Genomic DNA, 18212 nt, shown 5'->3' with positions numbered 1-18212 from the left:
CTAACTGACAAGTTGCAACTTCACTCGGTGCTCCCTCACCCATTGTGACCCACTAGTGCAAGGGTCAGGAAACCATGCCCCGTGAGCCACATTTCCTGTGCCACCAGTTTTTGTGGACAAAGGTTTGTTGGAACACAGCCACACTCATCTCTTGACATGCTACATCAGCAAACTTGAGTAATTGAGATGGAGACCTGATGGCCCACAAGAGCCTAGAATATTTACCATCTGATCCTTTACAGAGAAAGTTTGCCAACCCCTGGGCTAATGTATCTCTCACCATAGCTGGAAGGCCTGCTCTGCAGAGGAAAGACTATATCTCTTGGGCTGACATTTAAGGTCTGACTGACTCAGACAGTGACTTTCTTTTTTTTTTTTTTTTTCTGTGATGACTCTATTCCAACCAGAGGAGCCTAGACCCTTTTCTACTCCTTGCAGGTGAAATATCTCCCCCTCCCCACTCCTCAGCCCCAGCATACAGCCAGCAAAGTGGCCATAATTAACTCACAGTGATGCAAATCCTCTCAGTGTGGTCCATGAACCAGAAGCACCATTATCTGGACACTTCCAGAATTATAGAATCTCAGGCCCTTACCCAGACCAATTGAATCAGAGTCTGTATTTTAACAAGTTCCTCAAGTGACTTGAAACACTGATCTAGAGCTCTGCCAGACGAAAGAACCTTCTGCAATGATGGAACTATTCCGTCTCTGCAGTGTCCAACATGGCAGCCACCAGCCACATGCGGGCAATTGACTTGTAGCTGGTGCAACTCAGAGACTCTACTTTTAACTTTAAATTAATTTAAGTGTGTAAAGCCACATGCAGCTGGTGGTACCTTATTGTAGAGTACAGCTCTAAACTGTACCCTCAGAAAACGATCCCAGGGGAACACTTGCAGTTCATTCCCGTAAGCCTCATAAGTCACCTGGAGCATGCCAGCATTGGTCTGAGCCTGGAGGAAGATACACTTTGTGGGATGTCTAACAATGTCCCTATGGGGTTCTATGGCTGGACTGCTCAAAATGTCCCCCAAAGCCTAAAATAGGCAGGGACATTGACTATGTGTGGGAACTCAAGGGCCAAATCCTTCCAAGGCAACAATTGGCCCCAGGTAGTAGCTGAGACATGGGGAGGGTCAAGTCTGAGGATCTATCCCAGGAGCAGGGATGGGGAGAGGAAATACCTCCATCCAGTTGGTGTATCCAACTGAGGGGGTCAGTACACAAGACAAAGTCTTGCAGGCTCAGACCTGGCTCTCCCCACATCCTAATCACACAGGCCTAGGGACCAGAAGGCCACAGTCACAAGGACCTTTAGAGGTTATCTTGTGCAATCTTTTTATACATTGTTGCTATTATTGAGGTCCTTAGAGGGTGAGGAGCTTATACAAGTGCAGGGAGTCAGCGTGGGGGTGAACCCAGGTCATCTTTTCACAGGCTCACAATTCAGCACGTCCACGTTAAGACAGAGCAAAGACCCCCTCCATCCAGTCTGACTCAGAGTCTATATCCTCACGGAGACTGGGACCCGCCTCCCCACTTGATCCCCAGTGCTCAGCGCATCACATCCTTTTATTCCTAGTCTGGGAATTGCTATTAAAGAAGGCAGCAGGCTCTAGGTGCCTGTTTCTTTCTTTTCTTTTTTTTTTCTGTATTGGAGTACAGTTGATTTAAAATGTTGTGTTAGTTTCTGCTGTACAGCAAAGTGAATCAGTTATACATATACATATATCCACTCTTTTTTGGTTTTTCTACCATATAGGTCATTACAGAGTATTGAGTAGAGTTCCCTGTGCTATACAGTAGGTCCTTGTTTTTGTATTTTATATATAGTAATGTGTGTGTATGTCAATCCCAATCTCCCAATTTATCCCTTCCCCCACTTACCCCCTGGGAACCATAAGTTTGTTTTCTATGTCTGTGACTCTATTTCTGTTTTGTAGATAAGTTTATTTGTATCATTTTTTTAGACTCCACATACAAGGTATATCATATGATATTTGTCTGTGTCTGACTTACTTCACTCAGTGTGAGAATCTCTAGGTCCATCCATGTTGATGCAAATGGCATTATTTCATTCTTTTTATTTTATCTTATTTTATTTTTTATAAATTTATTTATTTATTTTTTGGCTGCATTTGGTCTTTGTTGCTGCACACAGGCTTTCTCTACTTGCGGTGAGCAAGGGCTACTCTTCATTGTGGTACACAGGCTCCTCATTGTGGTGGCTTCTCTTGTCGTGGAGCACAGGCTCTAGGAGCATGGGCTTCAGTAGTTGTGTCACACGGGCTCAATAGTTGTGGTGGATTCTTAGCCACTGCACCACCTAGGAAGTCCATATTTCATTCTTTTTAATGGTTGAGTAATATTCCATTGTATATATGTGCCACATCATATTTATCCATTCATCTATTGATGAACATTTAAGTTGCTTCCGTGTTTTGGCTGTTGTAAATACTGCTGCTATGAACATAGGGGTGCATGTATCTTTTCAAATTAGAGTCTCCTGTAGATATATACCCAGGAGTGGGACTGCAGGATCATATGGTAGTTCTATTTTCAGTTTTTTAAGGAACCTCCATACTGTTCTCCACAGTGGCTGCACCAATTTACATCCCCACCAACAGTGCAGGAGGGTTCGCTAGATGCCTGATTCTTATCTCTTCCCAGAAGAGCCGTGCCTATCATGAACCCAACACATTAGTTTCTTAGGGGTTCCATAACAAATTACCACAAACTTCTTGGCTTAAAACAGCAGAAACTTATTTTCTCACAGTTTTGGAGGCCAAAAGTCCAAAATTAAAGGCTGTGCTCTCTCTGAAGTTGCTTCAGGAGAATCCTGCCTTGCCTCTCCCAGCTTCTGGGGTTCCTTGGCTTGTGGCAGCAAAACTCTAATCTCTGCCTCTGTCTTCATATGGGCTTCTTCCCTGTCTCTCTCTGTCTTCTCCTTTTCCATCTCTTAAAGGACCCTTAGGGTGGACCTAGGACCCACCCTAATCCAAGGTGATTTTGTCTTGAGATCCTTAGCTTACTTATGTCTACAAAGACCATATTCACAGGTACCAGAGTTGCAGATGTGGACATGTCTTTTTGGAGTCGATATTCAATCCACTATACCCAGTGACTAGAATCCTTTCTAGAGAGTCTCAGTGCCTTCCCTTATGTGAGTTTTCAGCCTCTTTCTCTTCTGGCATTGTCTTGTCTGTCCTCAAAACACATTGCAGAGTCTCTACTAAGCTTGCTTCCTGGAGCAGGGGAGCTGGAGCCTCCTAAAAGGACTCTCTGGTTTCCTTTGAGGTGCAAATCTTCTAAGTTTAATTGGGTAAGAGATCCCTAATCATTTCCTACGCTCCTCATTCCCTACACTTTATTTCTGAATGTATCCATTAGTTTTCCAATAATCCCCTTCTAAATCAAAAAAGCCTGAGTGGGTTTCTGCTCTATGTAAACAATAAACATCCCCAAACCATGTCTGGTTTAAAACCTGTTACCCTGTGAAAACCAGCACTACGGGAAGAGGACCTTATAACAAAGAGTCATTCAATTAGTTTGTTATTGAAAAAATAAACAGCAAAAAAGAACAAGATCCAATGAGCAAACTCTTCCCGGGCCACTGTAATTAAACAGCTTGGCATTATGATTTATAAATTAATTGCTTATGTGTATTGTCAATACAAATTATTCTTCCCCTCAAGAACCCGATCCTTTGTGGATGAGTGGATAAAGTTGTGCTTTTGAATCTGAAATTTGAGGTGACAGCCACAACAATCACAAGGACTTGATTAAGCATCTTGGCAGCTCTACACATTCTTACTACATCTGCTGCCGGAGGCTCTGCCAGAGAGCAGATGAAAATGGGCAGGAAAGAAAGACAGAATGTGCTTGATCCCGGATGAAACTGACCTACAGAAGGCTCGGGTTTAGACTTTTACATTTGGGTTGTTATTTTGTTTTGAGGATGCAGTAGAGCTAAGATGCCTCTGATAATATTTTGTCTGTTCAACATCCTCCTCTTATCCCCTAACATAAATCAGGAGCAGAGAGATTCAAGGGAAATACCCAGCCCTAGCAATGGTAGGTATATGACAGTTTATATGGTCCATTTTTTTAATGGAAGAGATTGAATGTCAGAGAAAAAAATGATTTGAAATTTTATTTTCTATAAAGTTAAAATGCATGTGGAGAAAACTGCAATGTCACTGTTCTGTGCCCTGTTTACGAAGTTCACCTATTGAGCAGGTGGGGAGGACAAGAGAAGCTTTGATACTTCAGGAACAGATTTTTCAATGTGACATTATGTAACCAAGTAAGATACATTAAGCATTCCATCAGGGCAAACATGTAGCAATTCAGAGAATTTGCTAAGCCTTAAATAAATCTTCTATTTTTAGCCTAACCACTAGAATTGAATTTTCTTTTCCCTTTCTCTTCCAATAGTTATGAGCATCTTTCTATGAAAATTCTTTGATCTTACTAGAAGTCTTAGGAAATCCTAAAGACATGGGTTCAACTCAGCCTTAAAATGAATGTCAATTTTTTGCTATGCAAAATTGTAACGGCAAAGCATACTTACTAAGGTGATCAGAAAGATGAAATGAAATAGCATTTATCTGTGGTTCCCAACCTTAAGCTCTCATTACAATCACCTTTTAAAATATGGACATGCCTACGTCCTGCTCTAGCCCAATTGACTCAGACTTTGTGAGATGAGGCCTGAGAATAAATATTTTGTAAAACACTTCAGGTTTTAGAATCTTTAGGCATCCAGCACAGAGCAAGAACAAGGGCCCAGTCTTTAACTTGAGATTTTTTAGAAGGAAAAATAGTGTGAGTGAATGTGTGTGTGTGTGTGTGCGCGTGTGTGTAGTGTTTCCTGATTAGCTAAACCCTATCGAAGGAGTAGGCTACTAGGGCTACCAGCCGATGAAGCTGGGAGTAGCTTATTCCTTTCACATGCTTTGTTAGCAAGATTGCATCAAGTGGTAATTTCAGTTCATAATGAATATAATTAATGATATAGTTTCTAGTTGTTCCAGTTTAACTCCCTTAAAATTAACATCAGGAAACTAGGACATGACGACACATTCCTGACTAGAGGACAATAGAAGGGATTAAACCCCTATGGATACTCCCGCTGTCTGCAGGAGCCACCCCTTTGTCATGTCACTAACCTTAAATCAGGCACCCTCATGCTCTACCCCTCTCTGGCCTTAGCACATCTTTCCAATCTTTTGATCACATAATACCTTGCCTAATGTGTGGGTTCTTCCCATAGATCCCACAGAAGTAGAACAATGGAAGTAGAAATTTCAAGAAGTAGAAATGAAGAATAAATAATTCACAGATGACCAGTTCTCTTCCCTACCTTCCCTTTCAGTAATCTCGAGAACAAACTGGGTGAACGCATAGCATCTGAAGAAAGACCACAAGAAGCAGACGAGCCTGCACACAGTGGGGGATGGTCATGACTCTGACCCTTATCTCAAAGATTCACTGAGATCACTTCCTTTTTTCCCTTTAAAAATTTCCATGGCCAAGCAGAATCTTTGGAGATGGTTTTTGGAGGACGCTGAATCCACCATCTCCCCAGATTGCCAGCATTCTGTTAAATCAACTTTCCTTTTGAACGACGCTTACCTCTCAAGCATTGATTTTTGAGTGGCGAGCAGCCTGATCTGATTTGCTAACACACTGAGGTCAGGAGCATATTTCTTTACTAAATATATAATCTTCTTGACACCATAATGGCTAGTTTAAAACCTCATGCAGCTCGAGCACAGGTGGATTTCTGATTCTATGAACTCTACTGATAGTAGCTAGAGCCCCCAGGTTAGACATCAAAAGTTTGATGCTGTCTTCCCCTTTCCCACATTGCGTTTGGCCCCTCATAAACCAACAGAGAAGCTCATCATGGACCTGAGATGGATTAGCCATGGGTTTTAAGCGTAGTAACCCATAGCCAGAACTGTATGAGTTCAAACCTGTAATTATCCAGGTTTGTGACTTCTCTGAGCCCAGTGGGCCTGCAGTTCAGGAAGGTCTTCTTCATGGATAGATTACACAAAAGGGAACTGAACTGTGAGTCTTGGTGAAGAAGTTCTTGCTCTTCAGATTATCAAATTTTAGATGTTTCTGAGGCTTTTATTTGTTTTTCTCTCTCTCTCTCTCTTTCATCTTTACCAAGCCAATAGCCTCTTTCTTTTTAACATCCTCAGGAAACAAACAAAAAACAAGCACAGTCTCTGTCTTCAGGCATTTTGAATATCTGCGTGTACTTTGGCACAGAAATGATTCAAAAAGCAGAGCACAGGCTTGAAACTTACTCATGTCCTGCACATCACATGTGATTCACAAGAACTATTTTTTGAATAGCATTTCTTGAAAAATTTTTAATAAAATTCAAAAACAAAAATGAAATTATCGCTAGCAGTATCCACCCCCTACTAACAGCTAATCAGTATGCTTATAGAATAATTTAACTCAAGTGAAAAAATATTTCGTTTTATAAATCAATCTATTGTTGCCATTCAAGGGAAATAAAATACCAGGGTTTGAATTTTCTAAAACAAATAGGTTTATAATTTCAGTTGCTAGGATAAGTCTGTGTTTACACAGTCATTTATTATCTCAAAGCACTTTGCAAATTATTTTACAGCTTTCTTAGTGAATGGATCTGATTAAAAACTCACTGTCGTGATAAACACTACATATTATTCTCACATGTATTTACTGAAGGTGGTACTAGCAAATTACCTAATCAAAACTCCTGTTCCTCTATAAACATTGCCTGTGCCTTGACCTTTATTCCAGAGCTGGTAAAATGATTCCACTCTTATGAGCAGTATATTAATTGCTAAAGGAAAGAAGGAAGGAAGGAATGAAGGAAGGAAGGGAGGGAGGGAGGAAGGGAGGGGGAGGGAGGAAGGGGGAAGAGGAAGGAAAGAGAGAATGAGAAAGAGAGAAAGAAGAAGAAAGAAAGAAAAGAAAGAAAAAGAAAGGAAGAAAGAAAGAAAGAAAAGAAAGAACAAAGAAAGACAGACAGACAGAAAGAAAGAAAGAAAGAAAGAAAAAGAAAAACTAGTTGCTGAATTTTCTCAGTTACCTCTTCCAATCTAAACTTGCTAACTTGTCTTTAACCCTGTAGTCTCTTTGATGGACTTCTTTTCAGATAACGCCTTTCTTCCTTACCTCTTTATCCATGTAACTTCTTTGTTTTTATTCCCTGCCTGATAACATCGTTCAGCATTTTATACAATCTCCATCATATATGCATGGCTTTTTGCTGCCTTTTTTCCTGATTGTTATTTGACACCTTCCATTACGAAGTCCTCTTAGCTCCATTACTTACTATTAATAAATGACTTAATTAACAGGTGAGCAAACACAAACTCAAGGCGGTCCAGTTGACAGTGATGTATCAGCCTTTGTGATGAATTCCTGAGTTCATCTGTGCAAATTCTTGGTATTAAAATACTCAATCTCACAATAGTTTACAGCCATTTCTAAGACATTGCCCAACAACAGTCATCTTGTATGATTAATGGATAAAAAGCTTAATATGTGTAGCACAAGCAAAAATGTTTAAGAAAATCTTATTGTGTGCTTACAAAGGCCAGCCACCGTACTAGGAGGTGGAAACAGTGGTGAATAACAGAGACCCAGACCTTACTCTCATGAAGTTAACAACCAAGTGTAGGAGACAGACTTTAATAAATGATAACATTTTTCTTTAATTACATGGTACAGTTATGGGGAATTCTGGGAAATGACAGAATTCCATGAGATTATGTAACCTGAGGGCTGAGCCTCCTCTGGTATCATGGAAAGTTGCTCTAAGAGTTGGACATTTAGACTGAGCCCTGAAGGATGGTTACCAAGTAAAAAGGGAGAAAAGGAGAGTTCCAAACGAAGGAGTAGCAAGCCTCCAGGTCCTGAGGCTGGGAAGCAAGACAGGTCACAAGAAAGCCAGAGCACCTAGAGCAAAGAAAACTCCAGATGAGGTGAACTGTGCAGAAAGTCAGGGGTCAAATCTGACAGCTCCCAGCGGGCAGCCAGTGCAGGATTTCAGGCAGAGAAGTGAGATGAGATTTGCGTTTTAGGAACACTGCGGGTCGTGCTGCAGAGAATGGATTGGTGAGGGCCGAGGGTATAAACAAGGAGAGCAGTCAGGATGCTGTTGAAATCCAGGAAAGGGGGGATGGTGAATTGGACCTGGTGGGAACTATGGAAACAGAGAGAAATAGAGGACTTGGGAGATACTTAAAAAATGGAATCAGTAGAAGCAAATGGCAAATGTTTGATTCTTTTTTTTTTTACAGAAATCTTTGCCCACATTTTATTATTGTTTTGTTTTGTTTTATTAAATGTAATTTTTATTTTATATTGGAGTACAGTTGATTTACAATGTTGTGATAGTTTCAGGTGTACAGCAAAGTGATTCAGTTATGCATATACATATATCCATTCTTTTTCAGATTCTTTTCCCATATTGGTCATCACAGAGTATTGAGTAGAGTTCACTGTTCTGTACCGTAAGTCCTTTTATATATAGTAGTGTGTGGATATGTCAATCCCAAACTCCCAATTTATCCCTCCTCCCTCAAATGTTTGATTCTATTGATCCTACTTCCCAAACACATCCCAAATCTATAATTAAATGTAAAGCCTAAATCTTCTCATTAGTGTTTGTGTGTGTGTGTGTGTGAGAGAGAGAGAGAGAGAGAGAGAGAGACTGACATTGAGAGGGGGTGGGGGGCAAGCATGGAGTCAGTGAAGTAAGTATTTAACTTGGCTGTGAGCCGTGGCCACCAGCTGCAGTGTCAGTCCTAGACTCCCACGTCCAGGAGCCTGTTGGTCACTGGAGAACTCTGAGGGGGTGGTGGCCAGACACTGGATGAGTAACGCCACCCCACCCCACCATTAACACTGGAAAAATCATTTGCAGCTTGTGCTCTAAGGACCACGGTGGCCATAGAAGGAGCAAGCAGTGTACATAAATACAAATAAATATTCTTATCTAATGGGATTGAACGTAAAGTATTCTATTTTTTTTCTTCCAGTTTTGTTGAAATATAATTAACATACAGCCCTGGGTAAGTTTAAGGTGTACATCATCATGATTTGACTTACATACATCATGGAAGGATTATCACCGTAAGTTTAGTGAATTTCCATCCTCTCGTGTAGACACATAACTAAGAAATAGAAAAAATTTCTTTACGATGAGCACTCAGGATTTACTCTCAACTTTCATATATAACACACATCAGGGTCAATTATATTTATCGTGTTGTACATTACATCCTAGTATTTATTTATCTTAAAACTGGAAGTTTGTGCATTTTGACCACCTTCATCCAACTCCCCATCCTCCCACCACCGGCCTCTGATAACCACAAATCTGATCTCTATTTCTATGAGTTTGTTCATTTCTGAAGTTAAATTGACCTACAACACTATGTTGGTTCCTGATACACAATGTAGTAATTTGATATTTCTATACATTTCAAAATCATCGCTGTAAGTCTAGTTACATGTCAACATACAAAGATATTACAAAAGTATTCACTATATTCCCCACACTGTACATTTCGTACCCACGACTCATTTATTTCACAACTGAAGTTTATGAAGTACTCTCTTTTATCAAAGACATATCGTCTATGTATTACCAGCTTTCCAAAAACGAGCACATAAAATTTGGAATTTAAATGCTCCCGGGACGTAGAACACGAAGATACCTGTTTCTCACCATGGGACCTTGGAAAAATTACTTTTAACTTCTCTGAACACCATTTGTTTCATCTGTAACATGGGGATAACACAACCTATTTCATAGACTCCTTCTGTCACTTAAAAAGATAGTATATTACATTAGAAACTATATTAAGGCTTCTGGCATATGGTGGATATAAAAGAAATGGTAGCTAAGACTCTTATCCTGAGAGTTTTCACTGTGAATATTAATTATTACATTACAATTTTCCAGGCTGGCTAACAGCTCCAGTTGACTAAATATTGGATCACCCAGACTTTACCATATGTGTGTTTTCAACCCTGACTCTGGTATTTGGGAATAACTAACTTTGGGAAATTAGAAATCTGGCGGTTTAAAGCCAAGTTTGTGGTACATGATTCTGATCTCTGGTACATCCCCACGTTTTCCTAAAGAATCCTTAGAATTTTGATTTTCACCTTTGTACTTTTAGTTAATGTGAAAAACTAACAAACATTACAATTTATGGAGTTTGCGTAGTGCTAAAAAACTTTGCAGCAGACATTATGTTACTGAATGGGTTCTTCTTCAAAAGATGTAAAAGGTCTGAAAGAAAAATTTTCAGAATGTATTACTATATCTAAAGTAAAGATCATGTATGTGTATATAATTTATAAATCACTAGTCTACTTATGTGGTCAAGATGACAGCTTATGAGAGTTTAAACTAAATATATATGCTTTATAACTTTATATGCTCTGTGTGTGTGTGTGTGTGTATATATATATACACTCACATATATACCCTTTATATTAATATATACTTAATAGTATACATTTTAGTTATGAAATTATTCAACTTATTATTCCATGCAATTACTAAATTATTAAATTATAATTTTTTCATGTACTTTGTAGAAATTAAAACAATAATCAAAACTTATATTGGTATTTATATTTTGAAATTTAATATTTGATGTCAGATTCAAGTAAATAAATAAATTTTTTAAATCGATGAATATACAAAGATTTGTGGATATCTTTTAAAACCAGTTTCTTCATGCTTTACTATAAAATGGCCATTTTCAATCCTTTGATTATAGACAACAAATATATAATATAACAAAGAATAATGTAATGTAATCCAATTTTAAGAGAGGGGAAAAATTAAATGTAAAATGATTTTTAACTGGAATACATAATTTTTTATAAAATCATTAGCTAAATGAGGAGTGCTTAACAAAATAATAAACTTATTTTGAATATAAGCTATTTCCACCCAGCAATAAATTCTGGAGTCTCCCTGTCATGTTTGCACAGACACAGAGAACAGACTTATGGTTGCCGACAGGGAGGGGGCGTGGAAGAGGGGATGGATTGGGAGTTTGGGGTTAGTAGATGTAAACTATTACATTTACAATGGATAAACAACAAGGTCCTAATGTATAGCACATGCAACTATATTCAATTTCCTGGAAATAATGGAAGAGAATATTTTTAAAAAGAATGTATATATGTATATAACTGAGTCACTTAACTGTACAGAAATTTGCACAACATTGTAAATCAACTACACTTCAAAAAAAAAAATCCCATATTCCATTCTCGGAAGACTCTGGCCTGGGAGGCAGTGGGTGGCCATGGTTACTAATCAGGTAAATGTGTTCTTTATTGTGTATCAGCCAACTAACATGCACCTCCCAGGTGGCAACATGCATACTTCTCTTCGGAAGAATTCTAAGAAATGAAGCCGATATAACTTTCAGACAGTGTGGCAGGCCAAGGAAAGAAGCATTTGGGGTCACATAGGTAACAGTACAGTTCTGGAGAATATATTGCCTTCTCTTGGAATCTGTATGAGCCTTCATCATCTTTAGGCCTGGACTGGGTACCTTCTTCCCTAAGCTCAACCTGAGTGCATCCTCTATTCCCTAGACTGCAAGTATTATCATAATAAGCATGATCCCCAAATCCCTGTCTCTAAGTTTAACTTCCAGTCTCCAGTTTCTTTCCACATAGCTGTCCTGCTGACCTCAAGCAAAATATGTCTAAAATGGAGCAGCCCTCCATTTCCTTATCTTAATTTTGTTATTTTCTATCAATGATATCTCAATTTTCCAGACAGTTAAGCTCAAGATTATACCCTTGGTGCAGCCATTATGGAAAACAGTATGGGGTTCCTTAAAAAACTAAAAGAAGAGTTGCCATATGATCCAGCAGTCCCTCTCCTGGGCATATATCCACAGAAAACTCTAAATCAAAAAGATACATGCACCCCTATATTCATAGCAGCGCTATTGTGCAATAGCTAAGACGTGGAAGCAACCTCAATGTCCATCAACAGATGAATGGATAAAGAAGATGTGGTGTATATATATATGAAATAATGTCATTTGCAGCAACATGGATGGACCTAGAGATTATCCTACTAACTGAAGTAAGTCAGAAAGAGAAAGACAAATGTCATATGACATCACTTATGTGTGGAATCTAAAATATGACACAAAGGGAAAGATACAAATGAACTTATTTGCAAAACAGAAGCAGACTCAGAGACTTAGAAAACAAACTTATGATTACCAAGGGGAATGGTGGGAGGGTTAAATTAGGAGTTTGGGATTAACATATACACACTATTATATATAAAACAGATAAACAACCAGGTCCTACTACATAGCACAGGGAACTATATTCAATATCCTGTAATAAACTATGAAAAAGAATATGAAAAATAATATATATTAACATAATTATAATTTATACTTTATATTTTATAAAATATAAATTATATTTAATTTATAAATTTATATATAAATTTATATATTTTATAAATATTTATATATTTTATAAAATATAAATTTATATTTTTATTTATAAATTTATAAAATATAGAATTTATATTTTTATAAATATTTTTATATAGTTATAGATTTTATAAAATATAAATTATATTTAATTTGTTTTTATATTTTATAATTTATAATTTACATTACATATTAATATAAATATAAATATTAAATATATTTATATATATATAAAATTGAATCACTTTGCTGTATACCAGAAACTAACACAAGATTGCAAATCAGCTATACTTCAATTTTAAAAAAAGATGACACACATCATTGATTCTTTCCTTTTGCCCTCCTTTCTTTTCTCTTCCACATACATTCAGCAGCCAAGAGCATTAATGAAGTCACACATATAGGGGATAGAAACACACCACCTTAATGAACTCTGGGCTGGGCAGATGCTAAGTGGGGTTCTATGTCTGATTCCAGGTACTTTAGTTTAGGTGGATTGTTGACAAATGAAAGGGTATCTAGAAAATGGTAAATATTCAGAAATGATGTTATGTGGAAATAAGATGCTTGTCACAGAGAAGAGAAACACAGGGATATATTGTAGTTCATGAGATACTAAATTTAGCTGCGAGCACAGTCACCAAGATGCAAATTTTCAAAAGAAATATCTAGAACTGATTAAAGGATACATGGCCCTTCACCTGGACTCAGAATTTAAACGAGCTAGATTCTTGACTAACGGTAGAGGAATTGTGAAGCAATTTCTTGGGAGAGAGTTATACTGTCAGTTTTAACCACTTCTTCCAATTCCAAGCCTAGTGTGTGGTTTTCAACAGCTCTGTGGGGAGGACTCTACACTCATTCCCTATGTCTGGAGGACAGAGGGGTGGTGCCTGACTTGTCATTTGGAAAGATACAGTCCTCTGTGGCTGCCAAACAAATGCCTAGGATGTACCTGTATTCATGTCAAAATCAAGGTCAAAGGTGTGCAAAACCCAGGGACCAGATGAATTACCTGTGGAAACTGAACCTGACGATATACAGAAAGGTATTCTTACCAAGGGAGTGGCCTGTCAGGGTTAGGGTCCCCAGTAGTAAAAGGCAATGATGTGTCCCACCAGGGGCTATAGCTGAAAGACGGTTACCTGCATGGAAGGAATTGCATTCATTGCATTAAACAAATTGCAGGGGAATCTCTAAATCCTTGTTACTCAAAGTATGGTCCATGGCTTAACACCATCTATTTTACCTGGGAGCCTATAACAAATGCAGCCTAGGCCTACCAACCCAGAACCTTCATTTTAATGAGCTCCCTCATGTGATTCATGCTCACATTAAACTTTGAGACTTCGTAAACAACAAGGTCCTGCTGTACAGCACAGGGAACTAGATTTAACATCCTGTGATAAACCATAATGGAAAAGAATATGGACAAGAATGTATATATATGCATAACTGAATCACTTTGCTATGCAGCAGAATTTAACACAACATTGTAAATCAACCATACTTCAATTAAATTAAAATAAAAACAAAACAAAAAAACCCCCAAACTTGGAGACTTAGGAGCCAGTACAGAGTGGCACCAGTCAAGTAAGAACTTTTCTGTTGCCCTTAACTTTTCTTCCTATTCCTGCTTAGAGCTCCGTGTCTGGAAACGGCAGGTACAGGAAGGTAGAGGTGAAGGGTAAAGAGAGAGGAAGAGCCTGGCACTCAAAAACAGGAGGCAGGAGGGTGGACAGGAGGACTTCCTTCCAATGGAAACTGAAGGACAATAGGGAGTCTGGGATTGCCATGTACACACTGCTCTATTTAAAATAGATAACCAACAAGGACCTAAGGTATAGCACAGGGAACTCTGCTCAGTATTATGTAGCAACCTAAGTGGGAAAAGAATTTGAAAAAGAATAGACACATGTATATGTATAATCGAGCCACTTTGCTGTACACCTGAAACTAACACAACAGTGTGAATTGGCTATACTCCAATATAAAATTAAAAGTTTAAAAAAGAAAAGAAAAGAAACTGAAGGATCAATGAAGAGTTTTTTTTCTTTTTCCTTTTTTGGTGGCTTAAACAACAGACATTTACTTCTTACAGTTCTAGAGGCTGGAAAGTCCAGCAAGATCAACATACTGCCTAATCCAGTTTCTGGGGACAGTCCTCTTCCTGACTTGTAGGGAGCTGCCTTCTTGCTCTGTCATCATATGGTGGAGAGAGAGAGAAAGAGCATTCTCTTGTTTCAGCTTCTTACAGGGCACTAATCCCATCACAAAGGCCCCATCCCCATGGCCTCATCTAAACCTAATCACTTCCTAAAGACCCCACCTCTAAATACCAACACATTGGGAGCTAAGGCTTCAACACATGAATTTTGGGGAGATACAATTCAGTCCAATGAACAGATTTGATTGGACATTTTAAATCACAGGACTGTCCCTGTGCTTACAGCTTAACATGACTATAGAAGATTGTACTTCCTGAGATTGACAAGAAATGTCATGGGACCACCCTGGCAGGATGGAGGATCATTTCTAGAGCAGGCTTGAAAGGCAAAAGCTCTTGGAAGACTCAGAGCCCAGGAGTTTCTGGTTACCATTCCACACTGGTAACACTAGTCTCCGAATATTTGGATGATTACCTTGTAAAAAGAGAACCGAACATTGGCCAACTGGCAGACATCACTCAGAGAGAGATTTTGCTTAGCAGACTATAAGAATCTTCTGCAAATGCTAACAACTTCTAACCAGAAAAGAGATGCACATCATCATACTCCTGAAATGGCTCAGGTAGAGGCAGCAATGATTCTCTGGTCCGGGATGTTATGTTGATACTTTCTGATTTGGGTGGGTGATGGAGTTTACATTGACTCTTACGGTCTATACGTTGTGCTGTAATACAGTCCTGCCTTCAGGAACTAGTAAAGTCTGTGAGACTGTCCCTATGTTAGTCACCAAAACTATTACTGATGCTTATTGACTTCTTATACCTCTGGTTCTTTACATTTTCCCATCTCCTCCCTTGATGTCAGCTTGTCAGCTATTAGATCTCACTTGCTTCCCACTCATTCCTGACTTGTTGTTTTTAATCATCTGTGGGCTGCAGAAGCATATGGCCCAGCTTGAGAGAACTGTGTACAAACAAAGTCAACCAGATCTGCATGTGAAATCTTTTTCTGACAAATAGAGAATTTGTGTCTTCTACCTGGGCACTGAGGGGTCTCCTCTGCTTGTCTACTGGTTCTAGTGACCTCATTCAATGGGAGAAACAGGTAGCCAGAGAAAGCAATTGATTGCCACCTGTACATTCAGCAAACTACGGGGAAGGGGTAGTTTAAACTCCTCTAGGCATCCTTGTGGTGCAGGTAGTTGAATAGGTGAATCACTGATGTTTGGGTGAAAATTCAGATTCTACTCATCATAACTGATAGTCACAAAGGAGGTCCTTAATCTACAGGGCCTTATTCTTTCCATCTTTAAAACAGAGGTAATAATACTTAGAGTGCAGGATTGTGGGAACTAAATGAACCAATGTTTGTGGTACACCTGGCATATTTAGAGACCCAGCAACTTTTAGGTCTCTTTCCCCACTCAACCTTACCTTGACTTTAATTCTTGGCACTACAGTGCACATGGGATAGAAATCAACCGAAGTACTTGAGAGAGGGATGCAAAACCACGGCATGTGTACAGCAATTCAAAGACCTGGAGGTGTTTCCTTTAAATAAGTCTCAGCAAAGAACTGTTGTCTTCCAAAAGTTTGAGGGAGTGGCTGTTCGCAGAGAGAAAAGGATTTCCTCCTTTTATTTTGGATTCTATCCTGAGCGGTCCATCCCCACAGCTACTACCTCATGGCAGCTCATGGCATCACTGCCTCTCCCCTGCAGGGGAGTGGTCTCCCTGCCTCTACACCTGCCCAGTCTGCCTCTGGTCCACTCTCCACCCTACATCCAGAACAACCTCTTAAAAACACCAAGCTGGCTGTATTTTTCCTCTGTCTGAAATTCTTCAGGCCCCTTGGACATAAGCCAAGCTCCCTAGCACTCACAGGCCTCTGCATCTGTTATTTTCCCTCATTTCCCTTTGTTCCATGGGTTCCTTCCCACCTAATCTTCACCCTTCCCCTCTGCTTACACATACCTCACGTTCACCAACACCAAACCGTGTGAATTTCCTTAGAGCGGTTTCTATGTCTCACTGTTTCCATGTCTGTCTGACTGGAACATCTTCTAACTTGCCCACGGGGTGAAATGCTTAAAATCGAGTCATCTTCTCTGAGGAGCTTTCTTGTTCTGTCCTCTGCCCCACCTTCCACGCACAGAGTAAATTATTCCTCTGTCCTACTTCTGTATACATCTCCCTGTGTGTCACTCCTCTGCCCCTGAGCTTCCTCACCACACACGAACCTTTTGTCCACTCCCAAGACAGCGCCAGGTGGTCCCCTCATCAGCACCTTAGCACTTAAAACCTTGAGTACAGGCTGAGCTGCCAGCAGGATGCCCCACAGTAAATGCAACCAATCCCATGCTTCTCCCTTGAGGAGTCCCTATCTTCCAGTTATTATAGTTTCTTCTTTAGATGCCATAATTTATAAAACTGTGCTCTGAATTCCTTTTCTCTGGAAATGCTACTATGAAGTGGAAGGATTAGGTCAGAATCGAGCTTCTCAACTTTAATGTGCACAAGAGTCACCTAAGAAATCTTGTTAAAATGCAGATTCTGAGTCAGCAGGTCTGGAGTGGGGCCTGAGATGCTGTATTTTTAACAAGCTCCAGGTGATGCTGGTGCTGCTGGTCCATAGGGTTGGGATTAGGATAAAACTAAAGCAGAACAACTGAAAGTCATTTTAAAAACCCCAACCAAGGGCTTCCCTGGTGGCACAGTGGTTAAGAACCCGCCTGCCAATGCAGGGGACACAGGTTCAAGCCCTGGTCTGGGAAGATCCCAGGTGCCACAGAGCAACTAAGCCCATGCGCCACAACTACTGAGTCTGCCCTCTAGAGCCCACGAGCCATAACTACTGGGCCCACATGCCAGAGCTACTGAAGCCTGCGTGCCTAGAGCCTGTGCTCTGCAACAAGAGAAGCCATCAAAATGAGGAGCCCGCGCACCACAATGAAGAGCCCCACTCTCTGCAACTAGAGAAAGCCTGTGTGCAGCAATGAAGACCCAACACAATCAATCAATAAATAAAATAAATTATAGAAAAAAATCCAAGCCAAAAAAAAAAATCAGTTCAATGATAATAGCCATGATAGAGAAATGGAAACTGCTTTCCAAAAATGATATTTTAACGCAACATCTCAAATCCAGATATTAAGATAGAAAATTAAAAACATGTATATGATCTGTAAACTTGTTTAAAAGCCCTCTTGATTGGTTGATTGAAATAATTCTTTTCCTGGAGTTGGAAGGCTATGTGTAGAGGTGAAAGTTCAAAGAGACTAAAAGCTGGAAAAAAATAAGTTACTAAATGATAATTTCCAACTGTTAAAGCTTTTCATTTGACTAGAAAAGAAGTTAAGTGAATTCCTTGTTTTTGAAAAGAAATAGAACTGCCTCTCCTCCAGGGGTTTCTATGGTTTCATTTAATACTTTGGCTATTAATAAACACATAAAATGGGTTTTGAAACACAATGGACACTAATTAGGAGGAGAGTAACAAAAAGTTCAAGTAATTTAAAACCGAAAA

General features: G+C 39.3%; 1 long non-coding RNA gene across 1 annotated transcript; it reads right to left on the bottom strand.

Moving 5' to 3' along the window:
• Positions 1–9105: 9105 nt before the first annotated feature.
• On the bottom strand, positions 9106–16757 carry LOC130856084 (uncharacterized). Its single transcript, XR_009054431.1, has 3 exons — positions 16661–16757; positions 16122–16292; positions 9106–9196 (listed from the first exon to the last, which is right to left on the bottom strand). It is a non-coding gene; the product is annotated as an uncharacterized LOC130856084 (long non-coding RNA).
• Positions 16758–18212: the final 1455 nt, after the last annotated feature.

The sequence above is a fragment of the Hippopotamus amphibius genome, chromosome 6 (assembly GCF_030028045.1).
Source record: "Hippopotamus amphibius kiboko isolate mHipAmp2 chromosome 6, mHipAmp2.hap2, whole genome shotgun sequence".
In the NCBI taxonomy this organism is placed as follows: domain Eukaryota; kingdom Metazoa; phylum Chordata; class Mammalia; order Artiodactyla; family Hippopotamidae; genus Hippopotamus; species Hippopotamus amphibius.
This window is presented reverse-complemented; position numbering and strand designations above follow the sequence as displayed.